We start from the raw sequence: 18,820 nt of genomic DNA on the forward strand, positions 1-18,820 counted from the left end.
GCCCACCGTGATGCTGGTGTTGGGGGTATCTGGCAATGGAAGGAAACACAGCTGGGGAGGGGTGGAATCATCCCCAACAAAGCCAGCTCAGCACAGCCATAGCCATTGTTGATGATATCTCTTCTTCCATGGCGATTGGAGGAGGAGACAACAGTCTTGGAGAATGGAATAGCACAGAGCACAGCTGCAAGAGGACTGTGGGCCTGCTGCAGCAAGTGAGAACAAGTGTGTTTGTTATTCATTTGAAATGTGCTTTGGTTCTGTTTGTATTAAATTTTAGGACTTTTTCCTCCCATCGTGGAGATTTTACTTAATTTTTCAAATACGTAAAAGAATGGCATGGTTCCAAAAGGCAGATCTGTACAAAAAGGTATATTCAACCCTGACCGGTTTGGCTCAATGGATAGAGCATCGTCCTGCAGACTGAAGGGTCCTAGGTTCAATTGCAGTCAAGGGCATGTACCTTGGTTGCAGGCACATCCCCAGTAGGGGGCGTTCAGGAGGCAGTTGATCGCTCTTGTTCGCTCTCTTTGATGTTTCTAACTCTATCCCTCTCCTTTCCTCTCTGTAAAAAAACCAATAAAATATACCTTTTTTAAAAAAGGTATATTCAGAGAAGTATCTTCTCCCCTGTCCCCTCCTTCCTGTCCTTGCAATTCCTGCCCAGTGCCTGCTGGTAATCAATCTCAGTTCTCTCTGCTTTTTCCTTCCTAGGTTTCTTAATACTCAAGTGAGGAGGCAAATGTGTATTTTCTTAATTCCCCTTGTTTCTTATACAAAAGTGGCACAATATAGATATTCTTTCCCACTTTGCCTTTTTCACTTAGCATTATATCCTGGAAATCACATTCCCTCAATTCACAGAGGTGTGTGGAAGAACTTTTATTCAACCACTTTTTTATGTATGAGCATCTAAATAGTTCCCCTGCTTCAATGAGCAACCAAGTACATATGTATTTTTCATATTGTTGGGAGTATATCTCCAAGGTAAAGTTCTAGAAGTGGGGTTTCTGGGGCAAAAGGTAAAGACATGAAATTTTGTTACTAATGACAGATTCCTCTCAGTAAGGATTGCATTCCTACTAGCAAAATATAAGAGGGCCTGCTTTCCCACAGCCTTGCCAACAGGGTGGATTGCTATACTTTTCAATTTTTCTAACCTGATAGGTGAGAAATGGTATTTCAGTGTTGGTTTTTGTGGTATAATTTCTATAACATAAAACTTACCAATTCAACTATTTGCAAATGTACAATTCAGTGGCATTAAGTATACTCACAATGTTGTGCAACAATCACCACTATCCATTTCCAGAACATTTTTTATCCCCCAAACTGAAACTATAGCCATTAAACAATAACTCCTCATTCCACCCTCTCCCCAGACCCCAGTAACCTCTATTCCATTTTTTTCTGTACCTAAGAATTTGACTACTCTAGGTATCTCATATGAGTGGAAATCATATAATAGTTGTCCTTTTGTCTCTGGCTTATTGTACTTAGCATAATATTTTCAAGGTTTATCCATGTTGTAGCATGTATCAGAATTTCATTCTTTTTATGGCTGACTAATATTCCATGGACTATACAGACTGTGTTTTGTTTATCCATTCATTCATTAACAGACATTTGAGTTGTTCTCATTTTTTGGCTATTGTGAATAATGCTGCTATATATGAACATTGGTATACAAGTTTTTGTGTGGGTATATTTTCATTTCTCTTGTATATATACCTAGCTCATATGATAATTTGCTGGCTCATATGATAATTTCATGTTTAACTTTTTTGAAAAACTGCCAGACTCTTTTCCACAAGGGTTTCATCATTTTATATTTCTACCAGCAATGCACAGGGTTCCAATCTTCACATCCCTAGCATCATTTGTTATTATGTCTTTTTTATTCTAGCCATCCTAGTGGGTATGAAGTGGTATCTCATTGTGGTTTTGATTTGTATTTCTCTAATGATTAGTGATTTTGAGCCTCTTTTCATGTTTATTGTTAATTTGTATATCTTCTTTGGAGAAATGTCTATTTAAGTCCTTTGCCCATTTTTTAACTGGGGTGTGTGTGTTTTTGTTGTTGAGTTGTAAGAGTTCTTTATATATTCTGGAGATAAATTCCTTATCAGATTTGTGACTGTTCTCTCCCATTCTGTGAGTTCTTTTTCAATTTTTGTTGTTGTTTGTTAATCCTTGCCCAAGGATATTTTTCCATTGATTTTTAGGGAGAGTGGAAGAGAGAGGGAGAGACAGAGAGAAACATTGATGTGAGAGAAACACATTGATTGGTTGCCTCCTGTGGGAGCCCCGACCAGGGCCCGGGCCAGGGAGGAGCCTGCAACCGTATGTGCCTTTGACTGGAATTGAACCTGGGACCCTTTGGTCCTCAGGCCGATGCTCTATCCATTGAGCAAAACTATCACTTTTTTATAGTATCTTTTTATGCACAAAAGTATTTAATTTTAATGAGATCCAGTTTATCTCAGTGTAATTTGAATTTGCATTTCAATAATCACAAGTGAGGTTGAACATGAGATATATTTTTCCCTTATAGAAGTTTACAGTCTGGATAGGGAGGATCCAAGATGGCGGCGTAGGTAAACACCTAAACTGCTGCCTCGCACAACAATTTCAAAACTACAACTAAAAGACAAAACGTCTATCACCCAGAACCACGGGAAAGCTGGCTGAGTGAAAGTTCTACAACTAGAAGGAAAGAGAAAAGAGCATTGAGACGTGCACAAGCGCTGAAAAGCTGAGGTACGGAGGCGTGCAATCCAGGCTGGCAGCAGGCGTTGCTTTTTTCAACCCGAAGGGAGACAAGCCCCCGATTACTCTGAAATCCAGTTTATGGGGAGACATGGGGGACCCAAACTCCTACGGGGAGAAGCTGGACTGTCCGCCATCTGGTCGGAAAGTGAGGGTGGCTTGCTTGCAGAGCTGTGCGCAGGAATAATTGTTCACTGCTCTGGGGCACAGGGATGCGGGGACACGGGACACGGTCGGAGATGCAGAGCCGGCTTACTGGCAGCCATCACTGTTTGCCACGCCCTAGCCTGGTCACGCACTGAGACCCCGCCCCGCACAATCTACGAACCCACCCAAGCTCCAAGCAGCGGCTTTAGCATATGGATGGTCTGCCCTATCGCAGCTTAACCTAGCAAACTTGCAGCCTGGGTGAGACAGCTCCAAAACCTCCAAACCCAAGCAAAGAGGAGAAAACTAGTTCTCACTGTAGCTCCTGCTGGGTGGCCTCAGACAGTAGCTGACCTGCACCCCATTGGAGATCCAGAAGCCAGTGTACCTAGTGGTCTGTGTGAGACACCAGATTTCAATTCCTCACATCCATAAGTGACACATTCAAGAGGCAGACTCAGTGAGCACCAAAGCCCCACTGAAACAAGTCCTGCACCATAAGCGTGTCTCCAGGGCAGCAGTTCTTCCATTATAGACACAGTGGGTCCTCACAGCCAATTGTCCTGGAGGTCAGTTCCTCCCAGTGTACCAACAGCAATCAAGGCTTAACTACACCAAGACTTTGCACTCAGCCCACAAAGGGGTGTACCAAGAGCGTCCACCTCAGGTGATTGGGGAGGCTGAGCTACTGGCCCCTATAGGTCACCTACCACACAAAGCCACCCCATCAACAAGGGAAGCAACCCAAATGCGGAGACAAAGAAACATGTCACGAATGAAAGAATGGAGGAAAGCAAACTACTGGACATAGAGTTCAGAACCACATTTATAAGGTTACTCAAGAATCTTCTAAAAACCTCTGAGGAACTTAGTGAGACCTTTAAGGATCTTAATGAGAATGCCAAAAAAATGGAAAAGGACCAGTCAGAAATTAAGCATACACTGTCTAAAATAAAGAATATACAGAAACTCAACTGTAGATCAACGTACCCCAAGAATCAAACCAAAGATCTGAAATATGAGGAAACAAAAAACACCCAACCAGAAAAACAGAAAGAAAAAAGAATCCAAAAATATGAAGATGGTATAAGGAGCCTCTGGGACAACTTTAAGTGTACCAACATCCAAATTTTTGGGGTGCCAGAAGAAGAGAGAGAGCAAAATATTGAAAACCTATTAGAAGAAATAATGACAGAAAACTTTCCCTACCTGGTGAAAGAAATAGACTTACAAGTTCAGGAAGGGCACAGAACCCCATACAAGAGGAATCCAAAGAGGACCACACCAAGACACATCATAATTAAAATGCCAAGGGCAAAAGACAAACAGAGAACCTTGAAAGCAGCAAGAGAAAAACGGTTAGTTACCTACAAGGGAGTACCCATATGACTGTTAGCTGATTTCTCGGCAGAAACTATGCAGGCCAGAAGGGAGTGGCAAGAAATAGTCAAAGTGATGAACAGCAAGAACCTGCAACCAAGATTACTCTACCCAGCAAAGCTATCATTCAGAGTTGAAGGTCAGATAAAGAGCTTCACAGACAAGAAAAAGCTAAAGGAGTTCATCACCACCAAACCAGGATTACATGAAATGCTGAAGGGTATTCTTTAAGAAGAGGAAGAAGAAGAAAAAGGTAAAGATAAAAATTATGAACAACAGCCAAAACCAGTTTGGCTTAGTGGATAGAGCGTCAGCCTGCGGACTCAAGGGTCCCAGGTTCGATTCCGGTCAAGGGCATGTACCGTGGTTGCGGGCACATCCCCAGTAGGGGGCGTGCAGGAGGCAGCTGATCGATGTTTCTCTCTCATCGATGTTTCTAACTCTCTATCCCCTCTTCCTTCCTCTCTGTAAAAAATCAATAAAATATATTAAAAAAAATTATGAACAACAAAATGACATCAAATACATACCTACCAACAAGTGAATCTAAAAATCAAGTGAATAAAAAATCTGATGAACAGAATGGACTGGTGAATATAATAGAATCAGGGACATAGAAAGGGAGTGGACTGACAATTCTCAGGGGGAAAGGGGTGTGAGGGGTGCGGGAAGAGATTGGACAAAAATCTTACACCTATGGATGAAGACAATGGCGGGGGGTAAGGGCATGGGGTGGGGTGGGGAATCAGGTGGAGGGGAGCTATGGGGGAAAAAAAAGAGGAACACCTGTAATAATCTGAAAAATAAAGATTTATTAAAAAAAAAAAGAAGTTTACAGTCTGATTAAACTAGGTAAAACAGATAAAGCCATATATTCTGAATGGTATACTCTAGTTTTCAGTTTCCCCACCTGTAAAATGGAGCAGTTAGAGTGCCAGGGGTCCTCAAACTTTTTATTTTTTTTATTTTATTATTTTTTTAAAATATACTTTATTGATTTTTTACAGAGAGGAAGGGAGAGGGATAGAGAGTCAGAAATATCGATGAGAGAGAAACATCGATCAGCTGCCTCCTGCACACTCCCCACTGGGGATGTGCCCGCAACCAAGGTACATGCCCTTGACCAGAATCGAACCTGGGACCTTTCAGTCCGCAAGCCGACGCTCTATCCACTGAGCCAAACCAGTCAGGGCTCTGGCAGATGCCTTTCTCACGAACGTGCTCCTCCTCCTCATTCCCATCTGGATAAGTAGCATTGTTATCCAAGCCAGAAAGCCAGCAGTTGGCCCTACTTGATTTCCATCTCCAGTTAACCCTGTGACATGGCCTCCACAGCCTCTCCCTCAGCCTGCCCTCTGTATTCCCAGCTGCTGCTGTCCATACCCGGGCCTGGACTCTAGCATCAGCCTTCTGTCCGGGCTCCTAGCCTCTAGGCTTTGCTTCCAGTCTTCATGGGGCCTCCAGAATGATGTTTAAATTTTCCTTTGATGCTTTATTTGTATCCTACAGTGTGGTGGGTTGAATAGTAGCCCTTCAAAACTTGATGTTCACTCGGAACCTCAGAATATGACCTTATTTGGAACAAAGAAAGGGATTTGCAGATGCAATTAGCTAAGGATCTCTGAATGAGATCATTATGAATTTAAGGGGGGCCCTAAACCCAGTGACTGGTGTCCTTATAAGAAGAGGAGACACAGAGGCACACAGGGGAGAGGCCATGTGAAGGTGGGGGTGGAGACCGGAGTGATGCAGCCACCAGCCAAGGAGCACCAGGAGCCACCAGAAACCGAAGAGTCAGTAAAGATCCTTCCCTGGGTGCTCCTCTCCTGGAAGCACGCCCCTGCCTTTCCCTTCCCCTTCCCCTTCCCACTTGCCCTCCCCCTCCCACCCCTCCGTGGTGGTCCCAGGCACATTACAGTTAGGTTTCTCACTCCCAAGCTCCAAGGGCCCTTCCTTTACCTCTATAACTTGTTTCCTAAGCCCATTTCTTTTAGGAATTACTTTTTCTACCTCTATGATTTACCAAATAAATGTTCTCTTACAATTTGGGTTTTGGCTCTGAATTATTTCCTAGCCAGAACCCAAGTAAAAAAAGAAAAAGAGAGACAGAATCCTTCCCATGTAAAAAAAAAAAAAAAAAAAAAGAAAGAAAAGAAAAAGAAAAAGAAAAAAAGAGAAAGGATCCTCTCCTGGAGCCTTGGGAGGGAGCGTGGCCCTGTGACACCTTGATTTTGGACTTCCCAGGGTCTCCCAATCTGGGAGATAATAAATTCCTGTTGTTTTAAGTGACCCAGTTGGTGGTCCTTTATTGATGGCAGTCCCTGAATACCAATACATACAGGTAAGCCATGTTCATTGTGGAAAACATGATAAAATACAGATAAATGAACAGAAAAGAAAAAAAGTAAAGAAAAAATGTACACAAGCAATTCCAGAAACAATCACCTTTAACATTTTAGCATCTATATTGTTAGAGTAATATTTCTAAAATGCAAACTTATAAAATGCTCAAATCTCTCCTAAATGCCTTTGGAATAAAATCTAAAACTCCTTCCCTAACTGGTTTGGCTCAGTGGATAGAGCGTCGGCCTGTGGACTGAAGGGTCCAGGTTCGATTCCGGCCAAGGGCATGTACCTGGGTTGCGGGCACATCCCCAGTAGGGGGCGTGCAGGAGGCAGCTGATCGATGTCTCTCTCTCATCAATGTTTCTAACTCTCTATCCCTCTCTCTTTCTCTCTGTAAAACATCAATAAAATATATTTTTTAAAAAATCTAAAACTCCTTAATTGGGCCTCCTAGAACACAGCCTGTTTGTCACCAGTAGTGTGTGGGTTCTTGACTTTGTGTAGGAAAGATTTCACAACAAGAGTCCAGGTAGCTTTTGAGAGTATGTTTATTACAGCTGGGGACAGTGAAACAATGGGAGGGCTTAAGGTAGGAGAAGCAACAAGAGAGGAAAAGTCAGAGGAAAGGGGACCATGGAGATAGGTCTGGGGGGTTGCCCACTGCTCTCCTGGTTACAAGTCTCATGGGCTCCCCTAGAGTTTAGGGAGAAAACCAGCAAAGACACAGGCATAGACATCCTCTTTTGAGGGCGCACTGTGGCTGTTTTGTCTTGAGGCTTTTTATCTCTCTTTGACCTGCCAGAATCCTAGGGGAGGTCTCAGGGGAGGGTCTTAACAGAATATTAATTAGCTTTTTTTCTGTAAAAAAAAATTTTCTATTGACTTTAGAAAGAGAGGGCAGGGGAGAAAGAGAGAGAGAGAGTGAGAGAGAGAGAGAGGGAGAGGGAGAAAAAGAGAGAGAAAGAGAAACATCAATGTGAAGGAGAAATTTCAATCGGCTGCCTCCTACCCGTCCCCTATTGGGGACTGAGCCTGCAACTAAGGCTGGTGCCCTGACTGGGAATTGAACCAGCGATCTTTTGGAACATGGGACAATGCTCAACCAACTGAGCCACACCTTCCAGGGCTCATTAGCTTTTCAGGTGTCTTCTTCAATGTGTTCATTCATCCAAATGTGTGTATAGAGGGGTTATTTTCTGGTTAGTTTCTTTTAAAAGAACGTCATTAAGAATGTTATTGAAAAAGGACCGGGACCAAGTCCATTCTGTCCTGAGACGATCTGAAATATTTAAACCGTTTGCTCCTTAGTGTCCTTGGTTAAGGAAGGTAAAACCTTGTGACTCACTCGCTCGCTGTAAATTGCTCAGATTGTTTGGCCTGTTTCATTGTATTGTCTCAGCTTCTCTATTCCACTTGTCAAGGAATCTGCCCAGCTTCTTACTATCCTGCCTCAGTGACTCCTGGGGCAAGGGTGAGTGCAGCCTCTCCCATTCCCACGTCTGATTCCTGGATCCAGGAATCCTGGAGTTGACATTCCTCTGAGGCAAGACAGAACATAAACAAACAAACAAACAAACAAACAAACAAACAGATAACGAATTACCAGTTCTGGGAGCAGCTAGGGGCGTGTAAAGGCAGGGTTTGTGTCTGGAAAGCATCCTATTTCCTCCCTCTCCCCAGAGGGAGGCCAAATAGAGGTGGAAGAGCAGCTCCCAGAGTTGGTGCTATAGCACCCTCTGCTGCCTGTGAGGGTTCCTATGTCACCTTTTTATCTGATGTCCCAGCTCCAGCCTGCCCCCTCCCAACCATGGTCCTGGCCAGGCCTGGCAGCTTCCAGGCCCTGTGTGGTTTCAATTGAAGCATCCATCTTATATTAAAACTATTTGAAATTTTAACCTGCTATTTTGGCTTCTGTAAATGCTTGCTTGCTTAAATAATAAGGAAAAATAAGACTACTCTCACTTCAGAGAGGCCATTAAACTTTCCCCGGACGAAGTTATCAGTGCTGGTGCCAGGCCAAGCCTTTCGTTGAGGTCTCAAAGCCCCAGCACATAGGGCTCTTTAAGAACTTGCAAAGGGGCCCTAACCGGTTTGGCTCAGTGGCTAGAGCGTCAGCCTGGGGACTGAGCAGTCCGGGGTTCAATTCCGGTCAAGGGCATGTACCTTGGTTGCAGGCACATCCCCAGTGGGGTGTGTGCAGGAGGCAGCTGATCGATTGATGTTTCTAACTCTCTATCCCTCTCCCTTCCTCTCTGTGAAAAATCAATAAAATATATTTAAAAAAAAAAAAAAAAAAAAAAGAACTTGCAAAGGGGACCGAAAACACCCCATATTTGGGAGACAAAGAAGGTAAAAACATAGAAATAGGGAAAGTTCCTCCATGTTGGGGCCCAGAATTTGAGAGACATTTCCCTCTGGGCCCACGGGTAATATATGTAACTCCATCTCTCTAAGCATTGCTTGGTTCTTCTCCAGTTTTCTGTAACACAATGGCTTGGCCAGGACCATGCAGCCTCAGCATAGGTGAAGCAGGGCACCTGGCAAGCAGAGCATTTGCCCTCAAAGAAGTCTTGGATTCAGCTCCTGAAAGATACCCCTGTTCCTGTGGCCAAAAAAGACCCTTATAAAAGAAGGCCTTCCCCTGGGCAACAGGGATGGTCCCTAGTCTGAGCCTTTTCAGGCATGGCCCCCTTCACCACACACCGTGGCCTTTGTGCAGCCCTCGCTCAGGTTGGCACTGTTCTCCCCACTCCTTTCTTCTCAGGGTGGATGCTCTCTGTAATTTGGGGGTTTCTAGAGGTTGGTTTTTTGTGTGTGTGTTTTTGTTAATCCTCACCTGAGGATATTTTTCCAATTGCTTTTCAGAGAGAGAAAGAGTGGAAGGGAGGAAGGGGTGGGGGGGAGAGGGAGAGAGAAACATCAACGTGAAAGATGTGGAGGGCAGGAAGGGACTAGACCTCGGGGTCTAGAGTCAGAGTAGAAAAATTTAAAACAACCACTTGGAAAGGTCACCCCCCGCAGGCACTATAGAACTCCCCGTTCCATAAATAAAAGAAATAGTTTCTGCCTGACCACCACTCCCCTACCTGCCAAAGGCATTATAGAGCTGTCTCTGTAACAAACAACCCATATAGGGAAAGGTCCGGTGTAGAACTTCTTCACTGCGCAAGCGAACCATATTAGGAAAAGTCCAGGACAAAGGGGTCCCACATTCTCGGGTCATTCAAAGGGGCCAATCAGGGAATGCCAGGCCAACGGTTATAGAGGGAAGGGGTATAAAGGAAGGGACTGCCCCTTTCAACGGCGCTCTCGCCACGGCACTTGCCTGCTGCTGCGTCAGCTACGGCGGGGCCCAGATTCGAATCTGCAATAAACTTTTCCCTGTTTGATCCAATTGGTCTCGGTGGTCTATCTCCGGGGGACGCGCTCCGTTACAAAAGAGACATATTGGGTGGGTGGGGAGGGAACCCACAACCGAAGTACATGCCTTGGACTGGAAATCAAACCTGCTACCATTCTGTGCACAGGCCGACACTCCAACCACTGATCCACACCAGCCAGGGTGGGTTCTAGAGCTCTTAAAGCATTAACTTTTATTTTCTTAGTGTTGGCAGTGAAGACAGCTCCAGATATTAGACCAGTGTAGTCAGAGCAAACCTTGGTACTTGAATTCTAGCTAAGACTCAAGACTCAAACTATAAAAGAAAGTTTATTTATTTTTTATTTTTTTATTTTTATTTTTTTAAAGAAAGTTTATTTATGAAGTTACAGAGGTAGAAGAAGTGAGCTGTAGAAGAAATGGGCTCAGGAAACAAGTTACAGAGGCAAAAGAAGGGCCCTTGGAGCTTAGGAGAAAGAGAGGCAAGAAAAACATGCCTGGGGGAAGGGAGTGGGGGAGGGATAGGTGTGCTCCATGGAGAGAGCCACACTCCAGCTGAGGTCTCAGGGGAGGATCCCAATGGAATATTTATCAGCTTTCCCAGTGTGTCCTTTCAGGGTTGGCGCCAGGGCAGGGTGTCATTAGTCAACGCAGCTGGTCCTGAGGTCAGCCATAGTGTTGCTTGTCTGGTTTTGCTGCTTGTCTGGGCCTGGAGCTGAAACACAACTGAGGCCTAGATGTGTTTGATGTGGGTCAGAGCCTCACTGTCCTGGGGGCTTAATGCTTAAGGGCTATTCTCTGGCCCTCTTGCTTATTCCTCTCTAAGGAGGTCTAACCTGTATGGCTAGCAACATGCCAGGGGAGGAGAGGTCAGGGGAGTGTCCAAACCATATGACCAGCCATATGAGAGGTCAGGGGATCTAAACCGAATGACCAATGATATGCTAGGGAAGCAAAGGTCACCCTGGGGACAAGGTTCTTGTTTTACCAGTTTTTCCCGTTGCTAGGCACCTGGGGCTTTCCACCCTGGTGGCTTTCTGTACCTGCCCATCGTCCTTGCTCTGCTCATGCCTAACTGCCTACCACATTAGAATTATTTACTTAATCTCTTCAGAGAGGTTAGTAGTTGAAGTTGTTTTTTAAATATTTTTTTTATTGATTTCAGAGAGGAAAGGGGAGGGAGAGAGAAATAGAAACATTCAATGATGAGAGAGAATCATTGATAGGCTGCCTCCTGCATGCCCCACACTGGAGATTGAGCCCACAACCCGGTCATGTGTCCCAACCCTAACCTATGAACTGTGACCTCCTGGTTCATAGGTTGATGCTCAACTGCTGAGACATGCCAGCTGGGCTTGAAGTTTTATTTCAGATGAATTATAACTGCCAGGCTTGATATTTTTTATTGTAAAATACTCAGGGGTAGGGGGCCTGCTGAAAAGTAAAAGACCAATCAGTCAAAATCCCATCACTTAAAAATTATAAAATATGAAGTGGCATTCCCCTCAACTAGCCAGACCCTTCAGCCCTGCACTGCAGAGGCCCCCTGAGGCACAGTGGGAGCTGCTCACTGGAGGGGCCACAGAGCACCATGCAGGCTAAATAAAGGTGAAAGGAGTTTTTAGGGGTAAAATAGCAGGTGTAGGAAGTTTTAGGAATTAGAGGTTCCATGGGGAGAACCACAAGGCTGCAAAGCTGGGAGCTGCCCAAAGATATACATTTACAGAATAAGGGAGCTGCCAGGAGGTGTACATTTACAGATTAAAGGGAAGGAAGCCACTCATTCAGAGAAGGAAGAGGAAGGCCAAAGGGAATAGAAAAACAAAAGGGAGAAGAAGAGGGGAACCTCACGTGAGGTTTGAGCTCTGAAGCCGCTATAGTGACCAATCAGAGGGGATATCAGGACACAAAGAACTGCAGCCTTTATAAACCTTAGAAAAAGGGACTTAGTGGGACTCTCTCCCCCGCCCCACATGGGAGTCTGTGCTTGTTTCTCAACAAATTTCCACCTTTTCCTATACCACCTTTTGTCCGTGGCTTCATTCTTCGAATCTACATGGACAAGAACCCAGGAAGCCACCTCTGCATCCTGCCCAGTTTGATTTTCGAGTTTCAAAGGTCCAACAGAAACATTTGTGGATGAAAGGGGCCACATGCTAATCTGACAAGCTCAGGGAAAGCCTGCATGGCGGTCTTGCAAACTCAGAGACCTAAAGTAACCACAAAAGATGGTCTGAAATTAAACTTTAACTAAACGCAGTTATGGTGGGCAGTTACATCCTAGGCCAGTATCTTCGCTGACAAGGTCAACCTTTACCTTAACTGAGCCTATCCATTTTTTGTGTCTATAATAACATACCCTTGAAATGTCTGGTGACTTGTTAACTTCCCTTTTTCTGGACCCCTTGGGGTACAACCTAATGTGCCAGGACAGACACCACAAACTCCTTCATTGTTACCATGTTAATTGTTCCTGCACCCACCTAAGTACCTGTCTATCATTTTACTTTTTATCAAATCCCAGGGGTTCCCCCTTAAACCCACCCCCCCCCACCGCCTTGCTTTGCTTTCTCCCACCTCTCTAGTCTATCACCAATGGATTTCATGTAACTCACCTATGTCTCTTCCTTTGATTGCAATGTATAAATATAGATATAACCTGCCATTCTCCGGAGCATTATCTCAATCCCTTGAGGTTCTGCTTCCCAGCAATTGTCAACAGTTTGGCTCAAATAAACTCACAAAAATTCTTTACAGGTTTGAATGTTTTTATGGTAACACATTCATGTACATATACTATTGGCACAACTTCAAAATATAAAAAAAGTAGAAAAAAACTAAATGCCCATGTATAGGCTATTAGTTCAATGAACTGAAATAATCAGGCATTAAAACAGGAACTCTGGCCCTGACTGGTTTGGCTCAGTGGATAGAGCGTCGGCCTGCAGACTCAAGGGTCCCGGGTTCAATCCCGGTCAAGGGCATGTACCTTGGTTGCGGGCACATCCCCAGTAGGGGGTGTGCAGGAGGCAGCTGATTGATGTTTCTCTCTCATGGATGTTTATCTCTCATCGATGTTTCTAACTCTCTCTCCCTCTCCCTTCCTCTCTGTAAAAAATCAATAAAATATATTTTTAAAAAAAACAAAAAACAAAACAAAACAGGAACTCTGTATCCTCGTGGTTCTCAAGGCACACATGTCAGGCAGGCTGCTTGCTCAGCAAGGTTACCTAGGTAGGCAGATGCAGAGACACAGGGATGGTGGATGCTGAGCGGTGGGTGGTGGGTGGGTAGGTGGCGGGCGGTGAGCTTGATTGTTATTTTGTCTGTGTCGGGGGCCCTCCCTGAGGGTCCTCCCCTGCGGACTTTTCCCCAGGAGGCCTCAGGCCCCCTCCTGCTGGCCTTCCCCAGATACCCCTTGGTCGTTGCCCTCCCAGGCCCAAGTGTTACCTCCTCCAGAAAGTCTCCCAGGACTGAAGGCTTCTGGCTGTTATGAGAATAAACAAGTAATCTTTTCTGTCAAAGAACAGTTTAGGCAGCCGCCATTTTGGCTCCAGTGACTTGGCACCAGTATTTTGGTCCTCATGACTTGCAGCTCCCCTCGGGGCCACCATCTTGGGCTTAGTCTTCCCCTTCCCCTTCCTCTGAATTAGCCAATCGTGCAATAATGGGAAGCGGAGCTCTGAGCCCTGACCAATCAAGTCAGAGTTCAGAGTGATGGCAGGGCAGTATCGCTTCAGGAAATAAAACTCCATTGGTCTGCCCTTTGGGTGTGCTTTGCCCTTGATTTCCAGCTGGCCAGAGCACCCTTCTGCGCAGGGGTAAATTGGCCTTGCCGATCCAGTTTTGAGTGTTTGCCTCATTCCTGCGACATCGTTGAGAGAATTTCTAATACTGTGAGTTTCCAGGGGAAGGGCTTTTGCCAAAAATGTTGGCTCTGGGGATTCTGAGTAGGAGATGGGGGCTGCACACTTGTGCAGGGAGCTGCAGACTTGGGCAGGGACTGGACCTGAAGCTCTGATTACATAACAAGCTCAAGGTCCTCTTCAAATGCCTCAGAGTTATGGAATCTTTGGCCTCACTCTCCACCACCACCTGGCACTGCCCCTGCTGTCTGGGGCTTCAATTTATTTCTCCTCTAGCAGCCATGCTGAAAGCCTGCCAAGGCATTAATTTTCTCCCTCTGTCCCTCGCCCTCAGTTGTCCTTAGTTGTCTCACAAAAAGCTATGCTTTAACTGCTTTTTCTTCAGAGCAAGTGAAAGTGAAATAAAATAAAACGACGCATAACAACCTCAGGAAAAATGTCACATGATTTCAGTGAAACCACTGGATACACAGAGGGGAAGAGCAGGAAGCAAACTCCCAAGTCTGTTTCTGGGTCAGACCAGCCAGAGCAGGAGCAGAGAGGTTGGTCTCTTTCTGAAGGTAAGAGCAGGGTGATGGGCAGGGGCACCAGGGTAGGAGAGCTGCCTCACCAAGATGTGGGAGTCCAACAGGGGGTTCGTTATCCGGAACAGGGCGGCAGGCTTAGCCTCAGGGAATGGGGTCCTCAGCCAAGGGAGGCCTAGATATACCAGGAAAATGATTTGCATGCAGGAATCAGATCTTCCTTCTAGAAGGGGCAGCTGAGGACAAAGGGTGAGAGCTGGCCTTGGAATGTGTGTCTTTGAATGTGTTGGGGGAGTTGGGCAGGGAGTGTCAGTGGATCAAGGACCCCAGCTGTTCCTTTCTCTGTACCCAGTGGGGCCACCCCTCACCCCACTACCACCTGTCAGATGACCATCCCCCTCAGGATCTCCCCAGATTTGTCCCATGGCAGGTTCTTATCCATGGGTCCTGCTGGGAGCAGTGAGCTGGGCGAGGAGGGGTGTCAGGAATTCTGAGCAGCCAAATGAAATACCTGGTGGACAGGAAAGCGGGGAGGGGGCTGCTGGTGAGTATCCCCATACTACGCATGGAGCAGAGGAGATGGGCCCAGGGGCCCAGGGACCCAGGGACCCAGGAGCCAAGTCTGGGTTTTCAAGGTATGGGGGGTACAGCTGAAGGGTGCTGAATAGGATGGGCAGGAGGTGGGCAGAGCCTGGGCTGGTGGCCACAGGAGCTCCCTCATAAAACAGTTTCCCAAGGTGGGTAAGGAGACAGTGTGAGAAAGGCTCAGCTGTCTGAATTCAAATAACGGACTCAGAGACAGAAGTCTGGCGAAAACGAGACTTTAAAACTTTCTCGAGAGCGGGTGTCCGTTGGTGCATGCACACCTGAATTAGCTGGCACAGGCAATATTATCCTATTGTGTGAAAGTCCCTCCTCCAGGTCTTTGGTGATAGATTCTCCCTTCCCCCAACTGATGGACGGAGTATGACATAACCTGCACCTGCGGCCTAGACATTCCTGAGCACCTAACCAGGCACCTTATATGGACTATACATTGAACCACCAATCAGCGCCTGCCAAATACCCTAAGCCCTCGATTCCTAAGTACCTAAGTGCCTAATCATGTGCCTTATATGAAACCACCAATCAGCGCGTGCCGAGTACCCTAAGCCCCATCCCTTCCCATTCCTACCCTCAAAAGGCATGTGCACCTCTGTACGTGCTGCTATTCTCCCCTTGCGAGACAGCCCGGCAGGGGTCCTTCTCTGATAAAGCCTGTAGTCCTGGTTTTCAGCCCTCTGTCTCATCTTTCATTTGGCTGAGTATATGGAGTTTACATTCTATCCCATAGGTCCCTAGGTCTTATTGTCTCCTATTGGGTTTTTTTTTTTTTTTTTTTTTTAAAGGGCTGAGGCCTTTTCTAGTTGTCTCCACCTCCCTTTGTCTAGGGAATCTTCCTGGAAAATGTGCTACCAAGCCAGGAGCACAGCTCTCATATCCTCTCCCCACCTCCCCTCCCACATCCTGTTTGCTCTGGCCATATGCTGCTTCTTTTCTATGAAGATGTATCCTAGAGGCATCTCCTACAATGGGAAGCCCCACCCTGGCTGGGGAGCCTAGAGGCAATGGGGGATGGTATAGGTGAGCTCTTCCCCCAGGCCTGCAGAGGAGACTCTTGAGCCCAAGGCAAAGCCAGGCCCTGGGACTCCACAGACAACCCCCTATCCCTCCACCCCCCAGAGAATGGGCCTGGCTCCAGGGCAATTAACCCTCAGGTCTCTTGTCCAGGTGGTCCCTTCTAGGCAGGATCCCTGTGAGGTTGGGACCTGGCTTCTGCCTTGGAGGAGCAGATCCCAGAGGCCCTAGGGGAATCGGAGTGTGTGGGAAGGTGACTTGGGGTGTTCTCCCCACAGGTGTGAGCTCTGATTTTTTTGAGAAGATGACGGAAAAAGGAAGTTCCACACTCGTCCTCAATTTGGTGAGATTCAGCCAGGCCTGGCCATGCCCATCCACCAGTTACTGGGACAAAAACAGGACTCTGGTCATTTCCCCCATTGACAGGGTGCACCCAGGGACAACTAAGGGTCTATAAGAGGGCCCACTGCTTCCCCCTGGGCTAAGACCCCAGGACACATGGGGTGGGGCATCTCAAGCCACAGGCTAGGAATTTTCAGAGGACCCAGGTGATAGGGGCAAAAATAGAATATTGGGAGTTGAAAGGTTCCGAGTTGGGCCAGGGTCACACAGAACTGACTCAAGGCTCAGTGTAGTCAAAATTATATTTATTCAAGGCATCTGGGTGCAGAGAAAGAAGTCAGCAGCGAATGGGGGAGGGAGCAGGCTTTTTATGTGCTCAGGGAGAGCTGCAGGTGGCTTCGGATGACACTTGTATCTGAGCTGGGCTGCAGGGGGCTTCTGTTGACCCATGTATCAGGGCTGTGCAAGAGTTGTAGTCTCAGAAGTTCCTGTAAGATATTCTCAAGGGGAATATGTTTTTGCAAAGCTTAGGCTTGCAGAACAAACTTAGTTTCTGCTAAGTTAGAGCCCTATTTCTTTTTCTTTTCTTTTTTTAAAAATATTTTTATTGATTTCAGAGAGTAATTGAGAGAGAGAGAGAGAGAGAAACATCAATGATGAGAGAGAATCATTGATCGGCTGCCTCCTGCATGCCCCACACTGAGGATCAAGCCCACAACCCAGGCATGTGCCCTTGACCAGAATTGAACCTGGGACCCTTCAGTCTGCAGTCCGACAATCTATCCACTGAGCCAAACGAGCTAGGGCTGTAAAAAATATTAATCATGCTCTGTTAACCGTGATTGTTTTGTTCTGATTAAAGAAGGCATCTTCTAGCCTGGCTGGGAGTTCACCTGGAAATGCAGCCCGTCCCCCCATGACCTATGAGGTAGCAGGACCCAGAGGGCCAAGGGCCACCCTGAGGCCACCAGTTGCTCACTGCAGGGAGCTGCCTATTATCATGGAAAGATTAACAACCTAGTTGCAGAAACCAGAGCCTCCTGCCCTTTGCATATCACAGCCCTTTGAAGACCCCCAGCCTTTGCATACAGCCATCCTGTATGACCTGTAAACTGCCCATTTGGCATACCTTTGCCTACTTCCCCATGTAATCTTTGCCCTTCTACCCAATATAAGCAGCTGGCTTATGGTGGGGTGCAGAGCAGATTTCTGTGGATGACCTGCCCCTTTCTTCCTCCATATAGAAAACAGGTTCTGTAACTCTGAATTTCCTGGCAAAGGGGCCTGTTGCCTTTGTGATAGCCGTGGGCATGATACTATTATTCAGAATCGGCCTATTACGCTGAAATAAGGTCAGAGCAAGCCTGGGATTAGCATATGGGGAGGTCTGGGGCTGGCTGGGGATGGGGGTGGGGGCTGCACATGAGTAAGAGGGAGGGCTGGGGATGGTTTGAGGGAGGCACAGTTAAGATCTGAGAAGGTAATGGGGCCCTCCATTGGTCTGGAGGTCTGGCAGCCACTCCAAACTGACTGCCCATACCCTCCTCCCATTGTCAGCTCTGGGCCCTGTCTGACATGCCCACCTTCTTTTGCAGGCCAGCGAAAACAAGACCCAGAAAATGCATTGACAGGAATCCTTTCCAATCTCCTGGCCAGAAGGAGAAAGCTCCACCTTCGTGGGAAATGTATGAAGCAACATGCTATACACAGTTTATATTTTGAGTATGAACAAAGTCAACTTTTGAGCAAAATAAAAATTAATTAAATACACATTTATTGAGTGTATACTGTGATATATCCTCCCTTCCCCCAACTGGTGGGCGGAGTATGACGTAACCTGTGTCTGCGCCAGGACATCCCCGAGACATTCAACTACCAATCAGCATGCGCCGAGTGCCCTGGGCCCCACCCCTTCCTATTCCTCCCCTCAAAAGGCGTGTTCACCTCTGCACGTGTTGCTGTCTCCCCAGTCTGCGAAATTGCCCGGCGGCCCTTCTCCTCCTCCTTCTCTAATCCTGGTTTTTTTTCTATCTCTCTCATTAGTGCGGAATAAACTTCCTCTTTTAACATGCCTTGGTCTCTGACTCTGGTTTCCTGCGCCTCGAATCTTACATTTGGTGCCAAAGACCTGGGGAGGGTGAGAGCATCCCATTTGACCATTCACAGTCCGGGGTGCCTCCCTGTTCTCTCCTTGTGGCTTGGGACCGTCAGGCTCCTCTCCCCGGCTCGGCAGCGTCAGCGGTTAAGTCCCAGCCCGTGCTAATTCCTGGCGGTCATTTTTCCGGCGTCTGCCAGTAAACCGCGGCCAGCGTCAGAGATTGCCTTCTGGGCCCCTCCAGGAGGGGTTCCGAACCTGGGGAGGCAGCAGAGACGTTCCTGCCCCCGCTCGGTTCTCCGGCCTTTTGGCCTCCGTCCGGACCCCAGGAGGTAGGGGAGATGTCCCCTGCTGT

General features: G+C 46.7%; 1 long non-coding RNA gene across 1 annotated transcript; it reads left to right on the top strand.

Moving 5' to 3' along the window:
• The first annotated feature begins 13,617 nt into the window (after nucleotides 1-13,617).
• LOC308253836 lies at nucleotides 13,618-18,442 on the top strand. The gene is made up of 5 exons (XR_013961166.1): nucleotides 13,618-13,917; nucleotides 14,273-14,447; nucleotides 16,307-16,371; nucleotides 17,615-17,722; nucleotides 17,966-18,442. It is a non-coding gene; the product is annotated as an uncharacterized lncRNA (long non-coding RNA).
• Nucleotides 18,443-18,820: the final 378 nt, after the last annotated feature.

The sequence above is a fragment of the Plecotus auritus genome (genome assembly GCF_963455305.1).
Source record: "Plecotus auritus genome assembly, chromosome: 7".
In the NCBI taxonomy this organism is placed as follows: Eukaryota; Metazoa; Chordata; class Mammalia; order Chiroptera; family Vespertilionidae; genus Plecotus; species Plecotus auritus.